This window comes from Bombus huntii, chromosome 8 (assembly GCF_024542735.1).
Source record: "Bombus huntii isolate Logan2020A chromosome 8, iyBomHunt1.1, whole genome shotgun sequence".
NCBI classification, from domain to species: domain Eukaryota; kingdom Metazoa; phylum Arthropoda; class Insecta; order Hymenoptera; family Apidae; genus Bombus; species Bombus huntii.
In genome coordinates this window covers 2993368-3020233 of record NC_066245.1, presented here as the reverse complement: position 1 = coordinate 3020233, position 26866 = coordinate 2993368, and the positions used below count along the sequence as shown (strand labels likewise).

Here is a 26866-nt window from a genome sequence, read left to right as displayed (position 1 = left end):
TCTATCAAATGGATCCAAAACAATCGACAGAATTACACGCGAACTTAATTCGCCACGCTGTGCTCATCCTTTCCTCGTCTCTCATCTGGCAAGCTTCGTGGCTCAATTAACGTTTTCGTTCCCATTCTGGTGAACGTGGCCCTCCATAGCATCCCCGACTCTCTGACTTTTGCCAGAACTTTCCGTGCCAGGCAAAATCCTCTAACCAGTGCCGAATTAACGAGCTTAATCAGGGAATGGTATCGCAAATAGGGCTCGTATATTTTTATGAATCTCTCTCGTCCGCCACGAAATTGCGTCGATAATTTGGAGGACGATACCAAGAGCGGAGGTTTAACGTCGCGTCGTTTAAAAACGCTACTAGCTACGATTAATCTTTATCGCTGACGCTAGCCAAGCAAAGAGATCGCCCCGGCTCTTGGCTTCGTACATTTTCCGAAATATTTCGTCTTGAAGCGATCAATTCGAACGGCGTTTGGTAAATACGTTCGAATAGATCTTCGAACCGACTGACTTTCGAAGTAGGTCAGGCAAATTGATCGCAGTGGATGATAGCGCAAGACTTCTTCTTCATCGTCGAACGTCGACGAACAGAACAGGCTCTTTCGACATAATCGACCTCGATGTACTCGATTACGAAGAAGCTTTACCAGATACCTACAAAACGATGCAACGTAATAGTTGGGTATCGCGACGCGATCGGCCATTTCGCGAACACAAGCCAATTAACTTTTTCATTAGGTCGGACGTAGCCAGGCTGCGTTTTCTTCCTTCTTCGTGCTCACCATCGAACAACGGCATTCCGAATTAACGAGCTTCCGACCTAGCTGCTGGATTTTTCCACTTCGAACACGACCGTCCGATTTATTGGCTTCCAATTTAATGCCCCCTTTTCCCAGCAATTTCTATTCTCCAGTGGCCCTCTGTTTCGTACGACTGATATTTCAAGAATATTTCCATCGCCGTGTCGAGCCACGATTGCCGATCGTGGTATTTACGCGTGCATTTCATCGATAAACGAGCGAACGGGGCTTTTCGATGCCGATCGAGCTGACAGACGAGGCCAGTAGTCGCTGCTGCATTCTGTGACTATCCTTTTGCCTCGCAACCTTTATTTCTAGTCGAACAAACTGCCCCTTGCTACGAGCCAAACCAAACCGCCGTATAAACGAGGGAACAGGATGGACGAAAGCGGCTTGACGAAGAGCAAGAGCAAGGGCACGAGGATAAACGGACGAGAGGAGAGAAAGGAAACAGACCACCGACAGATAGGAGAAACGGAGAGGGCGAGACGTACGAGGAAAACTTTATGAGTTTATGAGAGTTTACGCGGCACCGAGGTTGGAACAGAGAGCAAAGTAAGAGGCTCCTCTAACTATCCAACTACCGTCTCGTATCTTTTTCATTTACGCGCTGTTTACAACGCGTTTGGGCATTACTTTTATCGCGCCAGCAACACCAGCCCATCTATTGCCCGAATCCCGTGGAATACTCCGTTAAGGGTTCGTTACCACCGAGACGAAAATGGAACGCGAAAAACAAGAGCGACCGTTGCGCGTCTCTCTCTCTCTTTTTTTTTTTTTTTTTTTATCTAAAGCACGTCGATGTGCATTACGTATCTTCTTTCGGAAAATAGCGATATCATCTTTTCTACGTGTAATCGTGAACTGCATTGATATTATTATTATTATTATTATTATTATTATTATTATTATTATTATTATTATTATTATTATTATGATCATCGTTGTTATTTCGCTGTGTTTCTTTTGCTTATTATTATTTTCTAACGATACAGCCTTAATCGCAAAGTCAATTACAGAATGGTAACCAAAACGAGTGTTTACGATACAACGAATTCGAGTGCTACGCGATACGGAAACAAGGATTTAATAAATGGTTGTAGGAGTCGTTGTGCGAAAGTAAATAATACCTTGGAAGCACCAACTCGAAACGGATCTGTCGGCGCAATTTATCAGGCAATCCGATTACATCGTCGAAATATTTTCACCGGGCACCGTGCATTAATGCGGAATGTATGTGTCGGCCGTGATTCAATATCCGCCGATAAATATTATTCTTCGACGAGAGCTGCATTGCTTGAAAATTGACCGTCGATACACGTTAGCTAGCTCGCGATTATCAGCTATCTGTGTGTATTAACGTGATAAAACGCGATTAAAAAAGGACGAACGTTGGTCGATTTGTGACGATAAAAAGGGTAAATAGGGAAAACCATCGGCGCCAACTACCTCACGATACCGGCGAATTATCGAGAAAATGGAACAAACGGAAGAGGAAGGTCTCGAAAGTGTCGCTCGTGGAATTCCAACAGCTTCCGAACGAAAATGCTTTCGTCGATAGGATATCGCGAAAATATTTCTGCGAAGAGAATTTGTTCAACGCGTCGAATATTCTGAAAAAGCTAAGCAAGACGTTTGCGACCATTCGCTTAGCCGAGGTAAGCCAAAATATCGCGATGAAAGGGTAGAGGTTCGAAACTGAGAATTAAATTACCTACCGAGCAGCAACGGAAGAGAGAAAAAGGAAAAAGTTACCGCAATAAAATTTTTAGTGAAAAGTAGAGGATAGTTTGAGACGAAATTCGATAACTGTCAAGGAAAGTTAGGTAACCGGGAAATTTTAGAAACTGGCAAACTTTGTGTACAAGCGGGATAGTTCGCGCAATCTTATCTTTTTCTCCGTGCTGTGGTGAGCTTCAAAGGGTGAAATCACGCCTTTAACAACATTTAAAATTTTCTTTCTCGTCGAGTATCTGGAAAACGATAAAAGATATTGCGAAAGGGCTGGCCAAGACAAAAGACCGAACCCTTGTCGTCGAACTTGACAATTTGAATTGGTAAACAGTTTCCACGGAACGATACTTGTTACTCGATTATGTGTATGTACAAGGCGTGAAAAAAATATCTATCATGATTTCGAGAAAGATGGAGGCGACGTCACGATATTGTTTTCTATTTGTAATATATCGTCGCAATATAATAAATAAAATCAGTTTAAGAACTAACGACACATCTCTTACGGTTCTTTCGCGGCTTTTGTTTCTCGTGACGAGTACTATACGATGCAATAAAAGAAATTCAACCTCAAAGATCCTGCCCAAAGTCAATTTTTTCACACATCTCCACCGATTCGACGAATAATTTACTCTGTACATTGCAGGAGTACGAAACGTTAAACACATTGCGAATTACGATTTGCAATTGGTGCGGAACGATCACGTTCTCCGTTGAAATGTTTGATTTTTCATTTATGAAGTAACGAAAAATCAAGTTTGTTAGGATTTTCGAAATTGTTAAAATACAAACTCTTTGTCTCTAGACGTCCACTTTTAAACGAGACACACAAAGAATGAGAGGATTTCAACGTTAGAAAGACAACCCCCCTATTAACCGCTATCAACGTCAGAAACAAGTGCCGCTATCGCAATATTAGAATCGAGATCGATCCCCTATCCGGCAATTTTCCGTTTCTTTCATCCATAAATTAATCGGTCTACCGATACGTTCTAATGCACTCGCGACACTCGATTAATGCCTAAAACTGACGTTGATGCCAGTTAACCAAGGCGCGCAGGTACGACAGCTTTAATTAAATTCTGCAATATATATTACACGATCCCTGAGGAGTGCGCCAGGTAGATTGGATACAAGATGCATGTCCTGCTTCACACGTCAGCCTCTCAGTTCGTGACATCTATCAAAGTTAATTACTTTCTGCTTTTCGAGAGCGAGAAATGCTTTCGATTTCCAAGCGCACCGAGAAAATCCAATACATTAGCTCGACAGTCGCGAATCTCCGCGTTGCGATGTTCGCAAACTGCTATTCACCGACCGAACCGTCCTGGCAATGTGCAAATTCGCCGGAAGTTGCTACAATGTTGCAGCGTTCTCGTCGGTGAACGACGTTCGGTCAACGACGTCGAGGTCCGAAGGGATGAAGGAGAGAGAGAGAGAGAGAGAGAGAGAATGAGAGAGGGAGAGAAGGTGGTTAGGAGACGAGGTCGAATTTAGAAGACCCTAACAACGTCTCTAGCAAACGGCGTGGCCCTCCTCTTTGCCCGGTTGATCAATTAATCTGAGTTGACATCCAGGCGCCGAGCGGGAATCGATAAATGTACAGGTTGCCTTCGTCGAAACCGTCACCGGCTGCTAAACCAAATATTTAGCGGATCTATACCTAGAGGAGACGATGGGAGTTGTAGGTGCCGTGGTGTGAAAACTGATAGACAGACGGCCGGTCCTAAAATTAATCAGAACTGGATTCGATACGAGCTACATCGCGTATATCCCACGTATCTACATATTCTTCGTTGAAATGTACGAACTCAATTACGGATTGCGTACGAATGACTGAAAAGCCTATTCAACCGTTCAAACGATCGCAATAAGCTCGGTTGAATTTTATACGCTGTACTGGCGGTACGATGAAATCGTTTCACGAACCGGGCTTTCGTTTTTAATCTTTCATCCGCTACAAGCGTATCCGTAAACCCATCAACGCCGAAGAATAGCCCATTCAAGTTAATAAATGAATGCACAAAGTAATCACAAGCGTGGTATATACATTTTTACAATACGCGAAATCGTTTCACGTCGACTTGCCGCAACCGGCATTCATCTGGTTCGAGTTTGTCAATAAAATTCTGCCCGAAATCGCTCTTCGCTTGGTCGCTCTCCAAACATCAAAGTAACGAAGCAAATTTGAAACGAGCTGTGTTCATTAACGAACCTATTCCATTGATTTGCATTTAACCACGCACAGCCATTAAAATAGTATCATTTTCTAATAAAATCACAGCCGAGGTTGCATTACACGAATTTGTTACGTTAAACTATTTACCGCTAATGAGTACGATTTACTTCGTTCTGTGAACCGGTTTATTTCGGCTAATTTGACGTCGAAAACAGAACTCGTCCGTGCTTTACATCGAATTTAATATCTTTTTATCTTTCTTCTTTCCTTATGATCAGAGAAAGAAAGAACAATGGGTGATCTGAAAAACAGATAAAATCCAGAGAGTGCACCTGACGTCGCAGTGACGTCGCGTTTGCCATTGTACTACACGGTCGTCGTGGCAAAGACAGATTCGTCGGGAGAAAGGATATTCTAGCGTAATACGCCACTCTATATATTTTCACCAGATGGCTTATTCCGATACGTCGTACAACAACCGTAAGAATCGCTCCACGTACACGTTGTATTGTTCGAACTCATATACGTACACGCATACGGCTTGTTTAATTTCATCTCGGTATATTTCGAATAAGAATCGATAGTTTCTCGCATCGATGAAACCGTCTTGAATGTAAAAATGATTCCGCCGATTCGTCCGACTACGCTCCAGGGAAAAATCAATCTACTCAGACTTCTATTTCATCGTTCGCGGATTCACTTGTTGGTTTGCTAAGCGAAATTGCTCGTCGCTCAATAACCGACGTTTATCGATTCCCCTGAATAACGATTCAACTAAAGCAAAGACTGGCCGAGCTTGTGATTAACACGAAATGAAAATCGCTCACGGCGAAACGACGATATTTCAACAACGTACGATCTATGCCGGATAATTAAACCGTACGAATTAAGCCTGTAGTCGACTAAAGAACGATTTTGTTTATTTCATCGAGCGACTCGTACGTCCGAAATCGTGCGCTCTTCGATTATTATTAAGCTACGGTCCAGGGGAAACGTTCGCTATCAGAATGGATTGTAGATAACCCACGTATAAACGCGGCGGATAGGCTCTCGAGAAAATATTCCGTTAAAATGATCGCCTTGTACGACATTCGTCAAAACAATTCTCTATCGAATTATCTTCCATCATTTTGTACCTCCGTCGAAGCTTTATAATTTGTGATTTGTAAATTGATTTTGCTAATGTGTGGTTTGCGCAGCTATATGTCGTGTAAATCGAGACAACTTGAATTTTCACCTCCGATTTCGTCTCAAGTAATCGTACACGCATACTAAATGGTGTCTACTAAATAGTAGGTTTTATACAAATTAAATATACCTATATACCTATTTACAGGGTGGTTGGTAACTGGTGGTACAAACGGAAAGGGGGTGATTCTACGCGAAAAAAGGAGTCGAAAATATTGTCGCTTGTACCACCAGTTACCAACCACCCTGTATATATGTCGGGTTATCATTGGAGTTAGGGGCGTATAACGAATCTTCGCGTGAATTGACCATCGTTGTTATGTATTATAGATGATATTTGTTGCTGCAAATGTGACTATTACAGAGTTTAACAAGTAATAGCGGCGATTGGATAATCGAGATGTCGATGACAAATGAATTTAGGTTCGATAACGAATCCACAATCAACGGGATGACGAATGCAAAATTTGATCCATGATTCTCGTGTGACTCAACGTATTTGTCTACTGTACAAGTAGAACTTATCGGACTGAATCTCAGTCTAAATGGAACTGCACTTGTATACTTTTCTCTTGTCATAACACATATATATCGGAGATGAAAGGACATCGGGGACTTTTTTTGGAATTTTTGGGAAGATGTACCAGTAAATATCATCTATATTATATGACAACAACGTTACACACCCGTAAACCCAACGAGAACTCGACATATGTATATCTGAAGTTAGCTGAAAATTGATCCCGCGCAGACATCCGAGTTCAATGACTTTAACCGTTCTAAAACTACGTCTGTTCAATGTTTGTAGCTACATTCTGGTTTATGTACATAGATTTTGCGAAGCGTCAACCATTCATTATAGATAAACACGAAGTTGCAGCGATGCACGGAAATGCTTCTTGTTTTAGTTTGAACTTGGCAGGACATTTGTTCGCAGTTCTGGTATTAACAGCACAGAGCCGTCCGTTTATTATAACTTGGAAAATGTAGCAAAAATATAAATCGCCCGATTAAACTGCATTAGTTGTTCAAATACTTGTGACTGGTAGTTTACTTGCACGGAATAGAAGTAAGTTATACCGCGTAATTATTTAGTAAAGTGAGATAAAACGAAGGATTTCATACGAGAGGATTACGTGCTGGAAACGCATAAGTTTGCATAAGTTGCGGAAGAGATGCCAATGGGAAGAAATACTTTCAATAGTTCTCGAACGCTTATTATTGTATCGACGTTTATGCCCGTGACATGCAATCCAGTCGTAACGGAAGATTCAATTTCACGATGAACTAAACCGATTAAAGCACTTAGAGTCGTATCAAGATACAAGATGCAACGATGAAGCAGTGTATTTCCTTATAAAACGAAAGAAAGTTTTCGGACGACCTAGTATATAAACCTTCCTAAAATTAGCTCTCGACACTCTCTGTTCTAACACTCTGAACCGTCACTCTGTTGGATTCGTACAATAAATTTTGCTACTATATTTAAAGTTCAACTCTTTAACTTATTTGTGAAACGTTCGAAGCGCGACGCGAGATCATCCATGATCTGTCAATTTCGTGATTTCTTGCGTCTCCTACGTGACACAAGCATGGGGTGCGTGACGAAATTATAAAAAAGACGGCCAGCAGCATCCGCTGTCGAAAATAATTTAAAGCAGATGCGGAAATATGGCAAACATCGAAAATAGCAAACGCCAGGACACTGGACGAACAGGCGAATTTTGCCAACTGCAAGAACTTTCGCCAGTCTCGCAATCTTATCAACACGCCGTTTCTTCTCGGTAACAATGTACAAGCGTGGAAAAGAAAGTCGAGAGGCTAAAATGGACGAAGATTTACAACGTTCGTAGATCTTCGTAACCGTCTTACGAAAAACATCGCCGGCTACTCGTCTGCGGGATTATACGTACAACTTTGCAGAGACAGCGCCTTTCCGTTGAGAAAAAAAAATTTTCTAATCCGACGAGTTAAATCCTCCTACGAAGATAACCTTCGTCGTCCAATGCGTCGTTGATGAGTTAGAAAAGATTAAAAAGCAGAAACGAAGGCTATCCATTCGATGGAAAAAGACAAAAACGAACAAGATTCGTTTTATTACGATTTGTTCAACCTTCAACGTCAATTTATTTGGAAGTAGAGTTTGATAGCAAAACCGGCTTATCTTTTCACGCAGATTCATCTCTTTTCGGGTTATAGCCCGCTTTGAACATTTCGTATAATGGTAAACGTATACAGTGGAAAACAATGTTGCGGAGGACGTTGGATTATCACGGACTGCATAGTCGCGGTCAACCAACGAGGGTCGTTACACAGGTGCGGAATTCGTATCACGAACAACGATATGTAGACCCGTCGAACATCCGACGGATATATTAAAAAAGACCAATGATGGATATTCGTGTAAGGCGTATAAATCTATAGTTACCTCGGCTTTTCACTGCGCTCTGATGAACACGCAGCAAGTATTGTATGGAATAACATGTGCACCGATATTCCATTGGACACGCGTGATGAATCGATTCGACATCCAGCGCGATCGTAAAAAACATCTAATGGATTATCCCTTGATACCTTCAATCTTTTATTTCTCTCTTTCTGTTCTTCATTTTTTATTTCGTCTTTTGTAATATGTCGCGTTAGAAATATTTCCAACAGGAATTATCCGATCGTCTTTTCTTATCGTTTCGCGCGATAAACCGAGCAACTGATAAATTAAACAACAAACTCACCGACTCTCGTTATTTGTTTCGTAATTTTCTTTGTTTACGCTCTTCATTGTTCCACGATACGTCACAGGGAATGTTACAGCGTATGCTACACTGCGGATAAATTCTTTTTCCACGCAACGAAATAATACGTGTTCTATCGTGGGGATGCATCGTGTTAGCGGTGCAACTGCACTTACAACCTAGTGGTGTTTTATGGAGCAATGAAAACGGGCGAAATACGCGGTTGCGTTTATTCCGAATATTATACGGGCTTATTACACCAGAGTTACGTTCCCCTGACAACGCAGATTTGCTTGTTCGATGAAGCGCACCGGTTGAACGATAACATTTTAGAAATTTATCCATAAGGTTTAGATGGTAACATCTTCGTGGAGACAAGTTTGTTCTGATGAAAACAAATTTCTATAAAACGCGTTTATATCGATGCACTGAAACGTGCTTCTGTTTTCCTACAAACGATCTTTCTGTGTCAGATTAGTCTGCCGTATTCGTGTCAATTATCCACCGAGAGAGAAAATCGAACGAACGATAATTTATAAATTTTGTAGAGTTTTGACTTTGTCAACGACACATGCGCGTAACAGCCAGCTGCGCCTACTTTTGATTTAGTAGACCGCAAGCATGAAGTACGAAATTGCGAAACCTTGGTTTTTCAAATTTCATTTATCACCAAAACGTACATGAGTCGATCGAGATCAAAATTCTTTTGCTATGTTATAGTACTGCAACACACACGAGGCGTAACTCGAAACAATCTCAGCGATTTAGACACGTTGCACATAGCCCGTACGTGTTATTTTTGCAATTGCGTCAATTTTACGTTGCATCCTTGCAGCAACTACGTGTATTTATATCATGGGGAAATTCACACACGGCGCAACTTTTGGTGCCGGTTTGTCATGGTTTCCTAAATTAAGCCATTTTTTTAAACGAATGCGTTACCAAGACGCGAACGTTACAGTGTGACAACGACCATACACAAATTCACGTCATTCCATACTACCGTGAACCATACGACAGTGAACCGCTGGCTTTGACCTGACCTTTGCACATGGTCCAACATTACATTTTCCTCATTACATAGGGCAATCAGGATCCTCTCCTTGCCCCTCAACACCTACAAACTACAAGCATTCGATCACGAGACTAGTCTTGTGTACAGTCTTGGCCATGATTTGAACAACAATTATTTTAACTTCGCTACTTCATTCTAATATCATATTTAATCATTTTCGTGAATAAAAGCCTACAAAATGATAAAAGCACAGTCAAGTTAAGTTATTGCTCAGCTACTCCTTTCTTTGATCATTAATTTTACGTAACAACAGCAAAGTCGCTAACACAACGTAGCGTTTTTCTTGAAATTGATCAACGAAATAGGCAATTTTCTTCATCGATCAGTCATTTGTACGTATACCACACAATAAATTGTCACATCATCCGAACGTTTTGCGAGAAACCGGCTATGAAAAGAGAAGTTTCTAAACGGCGTTTACATCGAATTGCGATAGATAGAATCGGAAGCATCGCAGGGAGATGATCGTAAACAGGATCCGGCCAAGAATTAACGCAAACCGGAAGACCGCGGGTGCCGCGTAACGCGGCACCGCAGCACACAATGTAATCCGTCTCGCGGATTTATTTTACAACGTACATCACAGAGGCGTACCGTTGGGATTTAGAAACCACCGCAGACTCCATCCATCAATTTATTTAATCCGATTACCCGTATCCTGCATTCGTCATCGATTGTATCCCGACATCGCAAATCGGAGAGAGCATTGATCCTAAGCAAAAATTATTACCTCAGCCTGCGAGGCCAACTACGGCCATTCATCTTTCTTCGTTTTCTCCATCTACGCACCGATGAATCGTCGCTTCGTTTCGTTGCCTCTTTCTCGTCCCTCTCTACTTTACTTATTCTCAAAATTAACGGAAACACAAGTACCACAGCTATTCGAAGCTCGAGACCCGACCGAGCGTTGCAAAATTCACGACGAACGCGTGATCGATCGGAGCATGAATAATCGCCGCTCGATCCACTGGCGAAATTTATATCGTCGGACGAGCGCGAACGACTCTGCAACGGCGGTAGAACCATGGAAGAAGAAACAAAACGAAGCCGAAGAAAAAAACGGTATTATTGGAGACGAGACCGTTTGTAAAATTCGTTATCTTCGCGGAGGCTAACCGTGACGCTTGTTTCATATTTATGAGAGGAGTTTTAGCATATTCAAAACATAAATTACTTTCAACGGCGTGAGTCAACTAGCCAATAAAATACTGGCTCGAGTTTATCTGCCAGGCTGCAGATCGCGGCAGGCACGGAAAACAGACCAGGGAAAGAGAAGACCGGTCGAGGGACAGAGACCTGAATTATGCAGGATCGGGAGGGCATGGTGTGCCACAGACGACCTTTCGTTGTTCGTATGGGACGTTTTCATGAGAAATCGTCTGACCGCTTTTCCTTTTACAATGCAAATTACACGGTAAACAACCGATCCCGTTTTCTATTCGCGATCGGTAGCGCGATCACGTTGATGGACCCAAAACGAGTTTCGCGTCCGGAGGATTGAAAAATTTTGAAATGCAAACGGAACGACCACGAGTTCCGACGAGTTACGCTTTACCATAACGTTCCGTTCGACCAAACTACGCTCCGATTTTGTCTCCGATTATATTTGATTCCGAACCGGAATGACCAAGGTTACGATACGGCTCGATCCTTCGTGAATTTTCTATATCGAAACATCGAAACGTGCGGCGGTGTCGTCGGTAAAAACGAGATAGTAACGTTTTAAAGTCGATCGGAAGGCGAAGTTTGCGAGAAGCAGGTAATTTGAAAAACTTTTTGAGGCACGGAATCAAAAGCTTCGTTTAGAGTTGCGGTTCGCAACCACACGTTCCTTCGCGATACGAGCATCGGTTCCAGATGGGAAAACTCTAACTACAAACGATAAAGCGTTTGGATACGAAAAGTATCAGGATCTTTATCAAATTTTTTATTTGATCGTTAACCAGTGAAATTTAACGAATCGATGTTACGCAAGTATCGTTAAGAGAAACGTAAGAAAAGCTTTGTCGACTTCTTATATTAAACGTATAAATATTAAGTTGGGGAACGAAATGAGAGATCGAGAGATTTACTGAAAATGGAATTGAGGGGAATTTTGCGTAATTCAATCTATTGCCAGGAATTCCTGAAACTCAATGTTACCGTTTTATTCCGAACAGAGTACATTTTAATTTTGCACAATTTCTCCACAAATAGAGAATAAAGTAGGGAAGGCAACCGACAGCTGGTAATTAAATTCCAGGGAAAATATCCAAGAGTTCTGAGTGGAAAGACTTGAATTCAAATGAACATTTTTAGAAAAGCGACGTTTCAACCACATTAAATCAAATTAGATCGTGTAAAAGTCATCTGTGAAAATTAGCTTGCGTTAGAAAGACGTTAAATAAACTTATTAAAAAAATTCTCGTCAAAACAGAATTTGTTGCATATCTAAAAAAAAAAAATTTGTCTTTCTAAAGAATAACGGTTATAAGCCATTTGGAATTTGTGTTTGAAAGCTTCGATTTTATGATACATCGTTGCGCTCCTAACGATGACAAATGGAACTATGGTTACAACGACACCGAAGGAAACAAAATTAAAAAAAAAAGAAAAAAATAATGTAAGATTCCAATATCGGATTGCAATAGGTACAGTTAGATAGAATTATATTAGGAAAAGTTTCGATAAAAGAATTACGTAGGAAGAAATCGAAGGGGGTGAATTATAATTTTCCTCGGAGTTTCTTTGTCCGCCTCCTCGATATCGCTTTCAACCGTTCACAGAACTTTCCTTTCGCTACGAAATGAAACATCTCTTGGCGGGCTTTGGCAAATAACTAAAAGTGCTCTGAATCATGCCAGGAAGCTTATGCTACATTGAGCGGAAAATTACAAATGGTCGAACCGGATTCTGCTACTGGCAATGCCTACGTTCCTTTTTCTGTGTAGCCGAATTCCGAAATAAACTGCTTAAACTTACGTATTGCAGTGCGCTAACGCGATTAATGTCCCGATGATCAATTCTCGTCAAGATCTCATCAACCGATTAATCGTTTCGGAAAAGTGTCACGTCGTAAAGATTCTGCTGCGCTGGAATTTGACTTCGTTTAAAAAACTCAAGTACAGAATTGCCACACAGTAGCTTTTCTAAAATTTCAAAGAATTCAGTTTACGTATAGTATTGTTCGTAATTATTCGGACGACGCGCGTTTCATGCCACGCTTCTTTCTACCTTTATCGTAAAAAGCGACGTTTCAACCGTATTAAATTGAATTAGATCGTGTAAAAATTAACTGTAAAACTGTTATTAAACAAATTCTCGTCAAAACAGAATTTGTTGCATATATAAAAGAAAATTTGTCTTTCAAACAAATAACGATTATAAGCCATTTGGAATTTGTGATCGAAAGCTTCGATTTTATCATACGTCGTTGTACTCCTAACGACCTTTCTACCTTTATCATAAAATCTAAGTAAAAATTCCTCGTTAACGTTCTTCGATACTAGTTGAATACTTTCATCCTATTATTAATTAGACATTGTACGCATCGCAAATATGTATTGTTCAAGCGATTTGTCCATTGACAGAGATCGACGTAAACCCGTAAGAAAATGGAAATACAAAACAGGTGCGCGATGTTCTATCTCTTGGATGAGCGATTATTAAAGAAAAAGTGGAATGCCGACGCAAGACTTAATCGCGAGACAAGTATTCGTATGTCCGTAAATTGGAATTTCATTTCGCGTAGCGGAACGAGCTATCGGTGGAGGAAAATTTTCGGGCAAGAATTTACATAGTCCGGCGTCGGCAGTCGGGTCAGAATCGGAACGCTTCCACGTCTGCGACTGGAATTAAGCGAGCTTAAGATTTAACGTGTTTCAACCTCGGAATCCTGGTTCGTGGCTCGATAATTCAAGGCTCTCGCGACGAAGGTGGCGTCAGAGTTTCGCGCCGAATAAGCCGCCGTGCAAAAACAATCCTCCGACGCTGGCCCTCCCTCTCTCTCTCTTTCTCTCTCTCTCTTTAACCACCCTCTAGCTGTTCTTCACTTTCCGTCTGCACCGTCCCTCCTGCCGCCACCATGCTAACCACCCCAGTTTGCTTCTATACGACTAGTCGCGTCAAATCCTGCCACTGCTTTACATAATTTCTCGCTTTTGCATACTCAAACTGCTTCTCTTTTTCGTCCAGTGCCAGAAACCAACCATCGACTAACGAATCGCGCTGGTTCTTCGTTCTCTCTAAAAAAAAAACGTAGCATTCCCATTTCTCTATCGATTCGTTGGGAATACGTTGATATCGTGTGACGAAGCATTCGATCGTCACTTCGAGTAGCAAAGTAAAATCGCCAAATCGTCGCAATCGGAAGAAGAAGGATCCACAGAGGGCAAATCTATCAGGTCGTAACAATGTCACATGGCAGAGTAATCTGGAATAATATGGACTCGCGATACGTAGCGGTGTGGTTGCATCGTAATTCGCGTAATTGTTAACAATTTTTATAACAAAATACGAAGCACTACTCGTACGAATTATTCGAGTACGCATTCGTTTTGGAAGTTGCGAGTTAAGCGACTAGCAGTTGCTCGCAGTTCTCTTGCCAGAAGGTGCCATTTCTTTTCCTATTCCACGATAAGTACTTTCTAGGAACAATATTCCCTTTTTTAAGGCAACGCAAGAATAGGTCGTTTGTCGTGCCCAAATTGTCTCGTTCCAAACAATCGCACTCTTGATACTCGACAACTACGTGACTCGAAGCCACCAGCCATTGTTAGACGACGTCCTCGTTGTGGTTCTGTTCGTTCCTTCGATCTTTGAGGTTACATTTTTATTCGATTCTTTTTGTACGCAAAGTGAAGTATAGCGTAGAGAGTATGGGAGAAAGACGGTCGCGACCATGCGAAGGAAGAGTTGAAAATATATCGTCGTTAACAGATTCTACCAGCAAGAATCTCGAGCTTCGTGATTCGATGGAATTCGACGTGGATCGATCAACCTCGCGATGGATGCGATCGAAACAACGTAAATTGCAACGATACGAAGATGGAGCGGAACTGACGGTGAGATCGCGGCGAGATCGCGGCGAAATCGCGGTTGTACGCGGTTTACGAGGCCGATATCAATTTCGTCCGATGGCCTGCTATCGAGTTTAACGATGTCGGATAAATCACACGGGGTGGTGTACGGGTCGCTGTAACCACTTTACCTCTACGCACGTTTCCAGTCGGGGTAATTTACCGGGGATAAAGCTCGTGTCCGGTGAAACAAAGCACCGCGATGCTTACGGGAAGGAAACTTCATTTTCTTACATCCGGGGCGTAGACAAACGACCTCGTTTATCACCGACTGACCTTTCGACCGTGATATCCAGCAGCACCGTACCGCAACACACTCGCAATTCGTCCAACTGTCCGCGCCAGGTTACCCGCGCACTGCCGCGGGCTCCGCGGTTTCCTTTTTCCCCTTCGACTACTTTCCTGCTTTCATTGTAGCACGAAACCCATTTTCCACCATGGAAAAATCACCATTCCTGCCGCTCGATCCTTTCGCACCTTTAACGAACGCAAATCGACAATAGTTGTTCGAAAGCCCTCCAACTTTCGATTCACCGGCAGAGTGTTTAACGTTGAAAGCTCGATAGGGACGGTTGGAGGACAAGCGGTCCAAGAACACGTATTTCCTGGCAACTCTTTTTCCCCTTGCGTTTCACCACGACTTGGCACTGTACGTTCGTCAGGCTTTTGTGGCAACTTCCGGAACCAACGTCCGCAGAGAGAAGATCACGTACAGCGATACTCGCCAGAGGAAACGAGAGGAAACCTAGCGACCTACCCGACGCGACGTTGAGAAATTAGAACGACCGTGCCATCTTGCCGCCCTAATTTATTCCACGACCGTCGATGCTGTACGAACGTTTTCCAAATTTGTTACATTTTCGGCGGTTGCTTTGGTCATACTGAGCGAGATAACATTATGGTAGTGAGAATCTATTTGGATAACGAGTGATAAAGAACTGACAATGAAAAATTATCTATGGTAATGTAACAGTAACAGTAACATGTATGTTGCTGCAACATCAAAGAATTCTGACGATCGTTTCGGATATAACCTTGCGTCTCAACAATTTCGATCGTATAACGTAAACGATTCTTGAAACAGTAATGAGCGAACAAACGAGACTCGGTGTTTCTTCGTTCACGGCACAAGGCTATTATTGTCCGTGGCTGAGTCGAGAAAGACCGGACAAGGTGCACGATAATGTAGTTACGAAAACAGGATGACCATAGTTTCGGCTCGCATAGCCAAGTCTTCCGTACACAACCGAGTTGCTATGTAACGCAGGTTCGCGTGGATTCGTAGCTACGCGGCTCGACTCAACTTGATCCAACTAGTCTGGGAAAAAAAACTGAGAGGACTAGCATCGTTGGCGAATGGATCAAAATGCAAAACGAGGCAACATGTACGCGAACGTGACTGCGGCTACGCTCGCGAAACGAGTCAGTGATTTTTGCACGTGACACAGTACCGACGTGCGAAAGTGTCAGCTTTCTCTGCATCCCGTCGAAAACAACGAAATTCCATGCGAATAGTAGCGAAACGGTGAAAACGGACGAGGTAAACAATTAGTACGAGCATTTTATACCTTTTCCAATTTTTCTAACTGTACACGAGATTCATATAGGATTTATTACGATTTATTATTTAGGATTATATACAGGAGAATTATAAGAGAAGAATTCTTAACAAACATGATTTATGAATTTCGTAGCAGGAGAAACTTGGTTAAGACGATAAAGCGTTTATAGCGTCTAATATCGATGCTACCGTGACTTCACGTATTGCTTTATTAACGAGTCAAGGGATGCTATTTTATGCAAAATTACTGCAGGCAATTAATATCGAAGCTACGTAATCGTTTCCCTAAATATCGTCTGAGATATTTTGAACGCGCGATCTAAAGTTACTAGTAATCGATAATAGATAATATAATGATAAGTAAATGATTCCAGGATCTTGCATTTTGATTTTAAAATAATTTCGATTAAAATTGGTATATTTTGCATTAAGAATGATAAATTATTCGTAATGAACAAACAGCGTATAATGAACGCGCGTCGTGAAACATCTTGCAATCGGTGCTGAACTGATTCGGCTACATAACGAAAACACGTATGACCAATTAAGCTTCGTTAGCGAGAAAATAATTTGCTTCGTGTTTGGGGAAATACCAATAGTCTTTTGAAAGACGAATAGGAGTTTGAAAGATGTAATAGATAATATAATGATAAATAAATGATTGTAGGATCTTGCATTTTGATTTTAAGATAATTTCGATTAAGATATTAAGATATTTAAGATTATTTCTGTATTCAGAGGTAGGATCATATTAGCTAGTATTTTATTCTTTGGATAAACCTATCACACCGTTCTGAGCCGAAAAACCTTTATTGCACTTTCTTACATGGACTAGGGATAAAAAACAAAAGAACATCTTAAACCTATCGACTAAATCTATCGATTGTATCTAGTACTATCTTCTAGTTACTATTTATTGTAACTAACGAATCTGCGTATGAATGGCAAACGCGAACTCACGTTGTCATTTTTAACAGAACAAACAGCGTATAATAAACGAGCGTCGCGAGACATCTTGCAATCGGTGCTGAACTGATTCGGCTACATAACGAAAACACGTACGACCAACTAAGTTTTGTTAGCTAGAAAATAATTTGCTTCGTGTTTGGGGAAATACCAATAGTCTTTTGAAAGACGAATTGGAGTTTGAAAGATGTATTAGTAAGCAAATGGGCGATGAATTACCAGGAACGGTACCGAGTTCCGAGTCTTTGCATGCGGACACGGTATTTCCCTGTTCCAACAGATGTACGTGGCCGGCATAGAGGAACATCACGTCGATTATATGCCGACATTATGCATTCGGTAGCTGCGTAATAAACCGACATATACTGGAGGCGATCGTCTGATCGTCTGATCGTCTAACTATGGTCGTACCGGTGCGAGGACCGGTTCCCATCGCAATTACAGACAACAATAGGCCTGCTAATGTAAGCAGATTCGATTCGAACCGTTCGTATTATTTACTTTTACGATGATTCGCAGCGAAACACCGCAGGATCGACCGACAAATCGATTCAATCGGCAATTTCACATCGGTTGGCTAATGGCGTACAGCTTGCGCTCATGAGTTTATCCGAATCCTATAAAGTCTGGCAAGGGCCACGACATATCCGTATCCGTCCAGACAGACCCGGCTGATATTTTATACATTAGCGCGAGCCTTCTACCACCTTGTAAATCAATTTTGGAACTGTCTCTTGAATCGAATTTAAGCGTCTCTCTGGGATAGAAATAGCGACTACAGACGGGACAGAGAAACGCTTTTGAATACGAAAAAGATTCGTCGATGTAGCGTTCTCGTTCTCGCTCTGCCTGCCACACAGCAACGCTGTCCTCGTCCCAAACGAGCAAGCTCCGCCACAGTTCGACAACGCGTCCCTATCTCGTACCTTTTCCGAGTTTCAGCATCGTACGTACGTCACGCGTTACATTTTCTCTCTTCCTCCATCCCTCGCAATCATCAGCATGCCTTGACACACCGGATCGAATCCTACGTTATCATCGAGGATCGATGTCGCCTCGTCTCTGCGGGCTATCGCGTTTCATCCGCCCCATTGTTCGAACGCAGTTCGTAGCAGCGAAAAATCCAACCGCACGGAAATTTTCATAAACGTGCATGAGCGTATTCGCGTAACTAGTTCGCGTGCGTCGAAGCACTAGCAGCAGCCTCGAAGTCAATCTATAACCGGCGCGCGTGCTATTCACCGAATACAGGAAGCGCAATTGGCGCGATTATGCCGTACAATAGTCGAAGATGCGGAGAACGCAAAATGCGCTGCTAAGTGCTCAATTCTGCTCGTTGGTTTCGCAATTTAAATTATTTAGTTGCTAGTTAACCGCTTGGGACTTTCTCAGTTTAACGTGCCTCGTAGTTGTATATGGTTTTCTCGAAATACATCAAGTATTCTTGGTAGCAGTTCGTGCAGTCTGCTATGCTCGCGTTACACTCCTAAGTGCATGCCACGAGATTTCGCCATATTCACGCTAAGTATTCGAATAACGTGCGGCGTTATCGAGCAGCGTTTAGCAGGCGAAAGATACGTTTGAAACTGTGAGAAACTGTCACGATGAAACCCATGATACGTCTAAGACGAGATCGTTTCTAACTTGTGTAAGCCAACTGGATTCGGTAAACCTCGTTTAAGCTTCTGAAACTAGGCAAATCCAGGCCTAAATTCGGCTTTCTGATTGCCTATCGTGTATACGCGCGGCGCCAGCGTGTCCTTTACGGTTGTTTACGCGAGGTCCTCCATCACCGAGAAACACGGAACACGGAACGCGAAACCCGTGTGAAGGAAAAACGTTGATTGCTGCTTGTTTCGTACGATTCCAGTGCTGTAGGAACAAATTGCAAAATTACATTCAAACGATTCGTTACGCATTATTCCGATCAAGCCCATTTTTATCTATGACGATATAAATCTTGCATAACAAAACTAACAAGTTAAATATTTTTAAACCGTCATCATATAACCGTTTCTTTCTATTAATTTTCTGAACCATTCGTTTTTTCTATATGCGTGATATAATTTATACAATTTTAATACATAAAATGTACAAACACATCTTTCTCGGATGTTTTTTTAGAGCTACCCGAGGAAAAAAATAATTTTAGCGTTTTCTCTCTTCCAGCGTTACGATTTCGATAAAGTCAGATTGCCACGTATAGAACTTTTGTAACCGTAATAGTTTCTATGAAATCGTATCGCAAAGTCGGATCGGTATCTTCGATGCGAGTCTACCCTGACTAGTATTTTTAATTCGCTTGCTCGTTACAGCTTACTAAAAGAATTGCAATTACATTTTCATCGACCGGTCGGCCGAGCCGATCCCAACAAACAGACCGACCGCTCTTAAAGGGAGAAGACGGCGTTGCGAAACTGTACGATAATCGCGGCGGTCGATCGAAGAAAAAACGATCGCACTTTATCGCCAAGTGCTTCGAGCCAGGTAGAGTTTAATCCAAGCGAGGAAGGAACGAGGTGGAGGAGAGAGAAAGATAGTTTAAACGAGGCACCGCTATACTCGTCCGCCTTTGGAATCTTCGAAAATCCAGCCATTCGTTTTTAGTCCGACAACACAACGCCGGTAAGTGGGTATATATACTCGAAGCTTTGTCGAAGGAGAAGAAACGAGCAGGAAGAAAATGCCGCCTTTCGACCCGCTTCCAATTCTATTTTCGTTACCTCGCGCCACCAATCCCCGCCACCGATCTACTCGCTTCTTTTCCATTAGCCGATTGTATTTCAAGTCGAATAAGTCTCACCTGAAAATCCTTGCTCGCATTCTAATTGAATACCTTCCTCTGGCCGAAAGACGAACAACGTCGAAATAAGCGTCGACGGTGTGATTTAATCGCTACACCTATCTACACCGCGCTCCATCCACGCAAACGCTTTTATGCTAATGAAAAACGTGTGCCAGTTTCCTGCGCGCGACTAAAACAAAGAAAAAAGAAAAAAGAAGATTTCCGAGCTAACCGATGCGTATGTAGCTCGTAAAAGTTTGTGGCTACGCTACAAGAATCGCGCGTAACGAATTCCAGCTTCGCGAACGTACCTTTCGCATTCGTTCGATACACAGCCGGAATTAACTTTTTTTCGCGGCTTCCATTAGCAGATTGCGTTTGAAAATGAACAAGGATCGCCGGAAACGATATATTGTGCCGTAGTCGAAACCTACTTGCCTTCAACGCGATCGAATTTTCTCGCGCCATGCCAGGCCGCGTGAAACGCGACGCGATTTAACGCATCTGGAGAAATACGTTCGCTTTCTGTTTCGATATCGAACGTTCGATCGAACGACCGACTATTTCTCAAACAAGTTTCGAGCGGCGCGAACGTCGAGCAAACCGAGAAGTCGAGGAAAGAAATAGACCTATCTGGGGCAGCCGGATTTCGTCGAGAGTTAATACCTCGTTAACTTTTTGCCAACTAACTTTCTCCTACGATCGAAGTTTGTCCGCAGAGGATTAATCGAAAGCATTTGGTCGGTCGAGAAAGGTAATCCTCTTCTTAAAGTAGAAATAATCTAGCGAATAATAATACGGAAGTTTTAATTGGCCCCTTCGTGACAACTTCGCCGTACAACCGTCGAATAATTTACGTCGTCGTAATATAACAATTGTAGCGGGACGACTATCGAATCAACGGCGGCGAGTGTCGAAGCGAATGACGGTGCAAGGGAGAAACGAAAATCCTGGCAGTAGGAAACGAATCACCTTGAACTAATGACAGCACGATGGAGGGTAGGAAACTATCCATAAAATGATAGGAAATTTCTAAAAAAACGAGATTATTATTACTATCGAGATGACGAACTAACTCGCCCTATCCAGTCGACGGGTTAAAGTTTGTAAGAGATTTATAGAGAAAAGTGGCGTATCGAATTTATTCGGATAATACCAACGCAATGGTTAACGATGATCGATATTCTTGAAAGGAACTTTGGCGAAACACGAACGATCTCGAGGCGGTATATGACGACTTTCGAGCGAATTTAAACCTTGGTAAGTTCTGGTGAAAAGGAAACTACAGAGACGTGGTAGGTAAAATAGAAGGTGAAACTTCGAAGAGGTGGTTCGAGATTTTGCTGTTCGATTAGAGGTTCGATTTAGTTGGAAGCAACGTGAACGGAATCCGGAAACGGGACGAAACTTTTCATTCGCTGGAAATCGGTAACAATCGTGGAAAGGGAGCGACAGCGTGAACGTTGGCAAGTCGAAAATATCCAAAATATATCGACTCGCGGTGGATTGGTTCGCGTTCGCGTTTATAGTATAATAGCTGTGGATCAACCGATATTTAAATCGGTTTGACTCGAGTGATATGGAATTTTCAGAGCCAACATTACGTTTCGTTAACTTCTGTCGCTTCGCACGATCGTTGGATTTTTTAACGCGCTTGTATGATCGAAACGATTTGCCACTGGAACAAAGCCCCGCGCATATTTGCTAACCAGCCAACTTTCAAAGTCACCGTGCGATTTGCGAAAAAATTAAATAAAAGGGACCTCGCGTGGCATTCGATTTACGTATCCAGGCGTGTATAGATCGCCATTTTAAACAATGCGATTGTAACGCGGATTTTTCTCTTTCAAAATTTTGAATTGACCGCAATGGTATTGACTGTCGGAGATAGAATCGTCGTTTACAACAGCAACTATTAAAACGTCGCTAGCAGAAACATAATGAAAGATATAATTTTGCTCTGACAAACGGCATAAAGATTTTCCGGAATGATAGAAAATAATTTTTCCAGTCAACGGTAATCTAATCTAGTTCATTCTCGGCAACCAAAAATTATACACGCATCTTCCAACGACGCGATTAGGGTCCTAAATTTTCGCTTTCACGAGTCTACTGCGTAGCGATTGAAATTTGAATTACATATCACGTGTGAAGAATAAAACACGCTGGAAGCTATTCGTTAATTTTCTTCCTAAAACGTCGCTCGATCGCGTATTAAAACTGAAAAGGATAGTACCGCTATCGCTGTATAAACTCCTGATACGGTCAAAAGATATACGGCTATCTCGTGGAACTTCGAAACCCTTCAGGATGTCGGATATAACGCCGGCTTAAATCCGTAACAGTTATAAACATCACCGACCAGCTTACGGTAATTCCATGCCGGATGTAATGGCAGAACCCGCGTTTCTCTGCAACGCGAAACCGCAAAGTCGAGAGGCATCTTACCGCACTGCTCCCAGCATTCTAGTATGTTTCAATGTTGCCCGGAATTTCACAGTCGAGAAATCTGCCGTGAATCAGTCGAATTCGAACTACTTAACGAGATACGAGGATGAAACCGAGGCAGTGAATTCGACTGAACATTAAAGCGACGTTGCGAGCCACAAGAACAGACCTTTGTTTCTGCCTGATAAACATTTTTTTTTATAAACAACCGCGCCACCGTTTCAACGGTTTTACGGCCGTCGAGATAAACGTCGTTGAAGCTACCATGAGGGGAGACGTCACGAGAAGCGGAGAAAACAAGCGGCAGACGTAAGCAAATAAAGCTTAGGATAATTCTGTGTGTCTATTTGCACGGTTTACAGCTTACGATTTCTGCGCAAACTGTAACGAGCCATCCTTTCTTCTCCATTCTTTAGGCTTACGATATATTATCGAATATAGAGCTTTGCTCAGATTAGTCAAGTTGGCTGAATTCAAGCAATTAAAATTTGAGCAGCAAGCAAGCAAAATTCAGCAACAACATATTAATATTTGAGTATTAGATTGTCATTTTTACTCGAATCGAAATATTCTTTCAAGTTTCTACGATTAAAGGCAGCTTGAGCTTCGCTTAAATCAGTGAAACTGTTGGCAATTGATACTGCCACGCAGAAATCACATGTTTCGCTCAAGACGCCACGGAAGTATTTTTATTATTCAAAGCATATAATGGCGAAATAATATTAAATTGACGATGTAAAACAACATTCTTCCCCAATGGGCCATTTATCTTATTGGTGGTCACGGGTTACCACCGTGGTGCCTTGGTAACAGTTGATAGCGACATATTATAACAAGGCTTCGTTTATTTCAACAAACCATTAGCGTTCGTTATTTCGTCGTAAGCAAAACGTGCAGAATATATTGTTGAAACGTGTAGAAGATATTGGTAAACGGTATTTGCTCGTTCTATATGTAATAGTAAGATATGTTCACGCTTCTAACTTCAATTATATGATTATAAAGCAGCATTTACGATTATTTTCTAAGCTGTGTTTATAATAATATTCGTAGATTAGCCCTCAAAGATATGGATGCTAACACAGTGCACCGTTAGATGCAAGATTTGTTCTCATTTTCTTTTTATCGATGTTCTAATAAAAATGTTTAATCGTTCAATGGGGCACTTTTTATTTCAAAGTATCTTCTGTTTGTCGGTTATATTCAAAATACCCTAACTGTCATTTTTCATACAATTTTTACAATTGTAGGAAGTTCAAGCTGTAGGAAGGTCAACTAATGACCACCGTGGCGTCACAGGAGAAACCGTGGCCGGTCATATATGACCCACGTGGCAGTCAAAGTGTTAAATGACCTAGCAGTTGCTTGTTTCGTAGTTACCGAAATCGACGCCCTAAATCGACATGACTTTCTTTAAGCTTTACGTCCTATCATATCTCGTATATGTAATATCTCTGCCATGCGTACAGTCATACGTGGTAATTGACATTTTACATTCACGCATTGCTTCCTGTTTAGTCTTCGTAAAGTACCCTTGATCGTTAAGTGACTTGAATTCGAGCAACATAGGGCGTTTAATTCCAATCTTGTCGTTGCACTATGAAATTACACGATTCATGGCGAATCTAGGGGTGACGATCCAGAAGAGGTTCGCGAGGAGCATGCGCTAGATTCGCGATTCACCGGTTGGAATCGATAGATATTCGACTGCGTGCTACCAAATCGAGTGACATTGCTTGCAAAACGTTTAACGACGAATCGAGCGGAGCAAATTTCCTATAAATCTGGTAAAACTGATTCCACGGAAACGCGCAAGCGCCAGAGTCTTTAGCACGCGATGCTGGCGAAATTTCATTTTCTTCCACTCTGTGGGATACGAGAGTAAACGAAACACGGACGAGAGGGTTCGTAACACAATGCCTAAAGGACGACGGATCACGCGGGCTCGCCATTAATTCCGAACGACCGACGGCTTACAAAGCAGCGCGCGCTGACCTTAGTTAGATTACGTTTGCATTAGGAACTCGAGCGGAATGCCGCTCTCGAACGGCTACATCGCCACAATTTACAGTTCACACGTCGTGAACTAACGACGGATGACCGATCCGTACTCTGATCTGCCTCCATTCGACCGAGATTCTCGTATACGCGTCGACACCAAGATACAGAATCTCGCTCATCGACCATCGCGGAATCGCTCGATGAAACGTCAGACAAAACGTCGCTTTTCGCTTGCTCCTCGATTAACGTGTCCGTTGCAGTCGGATTTATGGTAAAGATAAAATTACGTCGTCTTTCAACGCTATAAACCCGTGTACTAGTACCGAAAAATTGTTTACCATGCGCTCTGAGCCTATTTACTCCACTGTGCGTGTGGACGCGTGTGCCTGTTCGTATAAACGAAGTTCTGTTTCGTTAGGATGCTTGTTGATACATATCCTCGAAGCTATGATTCAATAATAAGGAGAAGGTTCCTGGTAACAATTATCGATATCGATCGACCATGCGTGGCTGCTTCGCGCCGAAAAACACGTGCGCTTAAACGCGTTCGAGCGACTCGGATGGTTCAAGTGAAAAGATTGACGCGTACGAAAGAGAGAAAGAAGACACTGCGTTTATATATTGCGTTTTTATTACGCGACGATCGATACGATCGATTGCCATGTAATTTTAATGGCTGCTCTTCCCGTAATGTCTATACTTGCGCGATTTATCGAGGCATGGGAACCTTTACAATTCTAATTTATAGCCCTCTAACTATCGGGGAGAGGGGTGCGGAGTAACGAGAAGCGATTCACAGCGAACGTGACGACTCGAGATCGAAGGCCACATCGGCGAACGTCCAAGTGAATTTAATTCAAATCGCACCGCAGAACAGAATATTAATTGAATCGGAAAATTCGTTCTCCCTTTCGCGGAGGAATATCGATGTATGTAGTGGCCGATTAAAATTATAGCCTGCCACGATTCCGGGAAAAAATTTCATCTACGATCAACAACCGATGGGCCGTGCGTAACAAGCTGGGGAAAAAATCAAAGCGAGACGAATTAGCCGTTGATAGATCGTTAGGGCGCATCCAACGAACTTCCATTTCTGCTCGCACGTCTCGCTCCAACTTTTATTACACGCTGCAAAATTTTTATCAATTTTTTTTTGATTTTCCGCATTTTTTTTCTTTTTTCTTTAAATTGTTCGTTCGCTCGTTCCTCAATTTCGTCAAATAAAACGAAGAGCGATTCGACGAGGAACGTGACAAGCCCGCGGCGAAGATCACATCCATCTGCACGGAACGAATATTAATTCAAATCGCGTTTCAAAATGGAATATTAATCGAATCGAAATACTCTTCGTCTTTCTTTTTGTTTTATTTCGTTGACATGCGGTTTGGTGTTTTCACGTTATGCTTGAATTTTCATTTTACAGTCGACGAGAGCCTCCGATGGACACCTGGGTACCTTCTCCGTGTTCGAATGATACGCTTCCCCCTTCTTTTTTTTTTTTTTTTTTTTGTCGCATTTAACATATTCGCTCAGTGAAACAAAAGTTCTGACCATTAAATGACGTACATTGCAGCGTATAAATATCTGAACACCTAATGCATTTCGAGCGAAAGGATGATATTTTTGTTTCTAACTAATGATCGAAGAAGCGTACTTATATTTTCCCGAAATTTTCAGTTTTCCACTTCTATAATCCTGCAGGTACAGTAAAAAACGATTCGTGCCAAACAATTCTATTTTAAAAATATAAAATCATAATTACGTAACAAGAAAAATATACCAAATTGACGGAGGAAAAACGGGAACGGGTACTCGTGTATTCGGTTGCCAATATGAAAGTTAAATTTGCGCAGCAAAAGTTTAATATAATTCTCTGACGTAACTTTCCAGCTTCAAACGATTTGTTTGCAGCGACCACGTCATTTCCTAGATTTCGACGATTATCGAGCAACCGGCGAACACAAGCAATTCATGTTTCTACGTCAGAAACGAGGGGTTTAACTTCAGCCTTGACTCGTCCCGTCGCGTCGTGCCACTTAATCGTCGGTAGCTCGAAACTCATTGGCGCTCCGACGACGAACTCAATTTGTCGGAAACGTTTGCCGGCTAACGCATTAAACCAAAGTTAGTTAACAGGGGAGACGTTACAAAGGGGTCGGAAACGTAACGAGAATATATTAGGCTTCTAATATGGAGACAAAAATGAACCTGCCAAGTGTCGACATTTCCTCCGACATTTCACATTACCTTAACTATAAATTGAGCTTGGAAAGTTTATCCGTGACAACGAAATGATATTACGAAGAAAAGAAAAAAAAAAGAAAGAAGAAACGTTCC

General features: G+C 42.0%; 2 long non-coding RNA genes across 2 annotated transcripts in view; both read right to left on the bottom strand.

Moving 5' to 3' along the window:
* The window catches only part of LOC126868272 (uncharacterized), a 101446-nt gene extending 77663 nt beyond the window's left edge, over nucleotides 1-23783 (bottom strand). Inside the window, exon 1 of the long non-coding RNA XR_007690563.1 lies at nucleotides 23340-23783. This is a non-coding gene — a long non-coding RNA (uncharacterized LOC126868272). The remainder of the gene's footprint in view (nucleotides 1-23339) is intronic.
* The window catches only part of LOC126868274 (uncharacterized), a 180192-nt gene that overhangs the window by 113984 nt on the left and 39342 nt on the right, over nucleotides 1-26866 (bottom strand). The window lies entirely within an intron of this gene.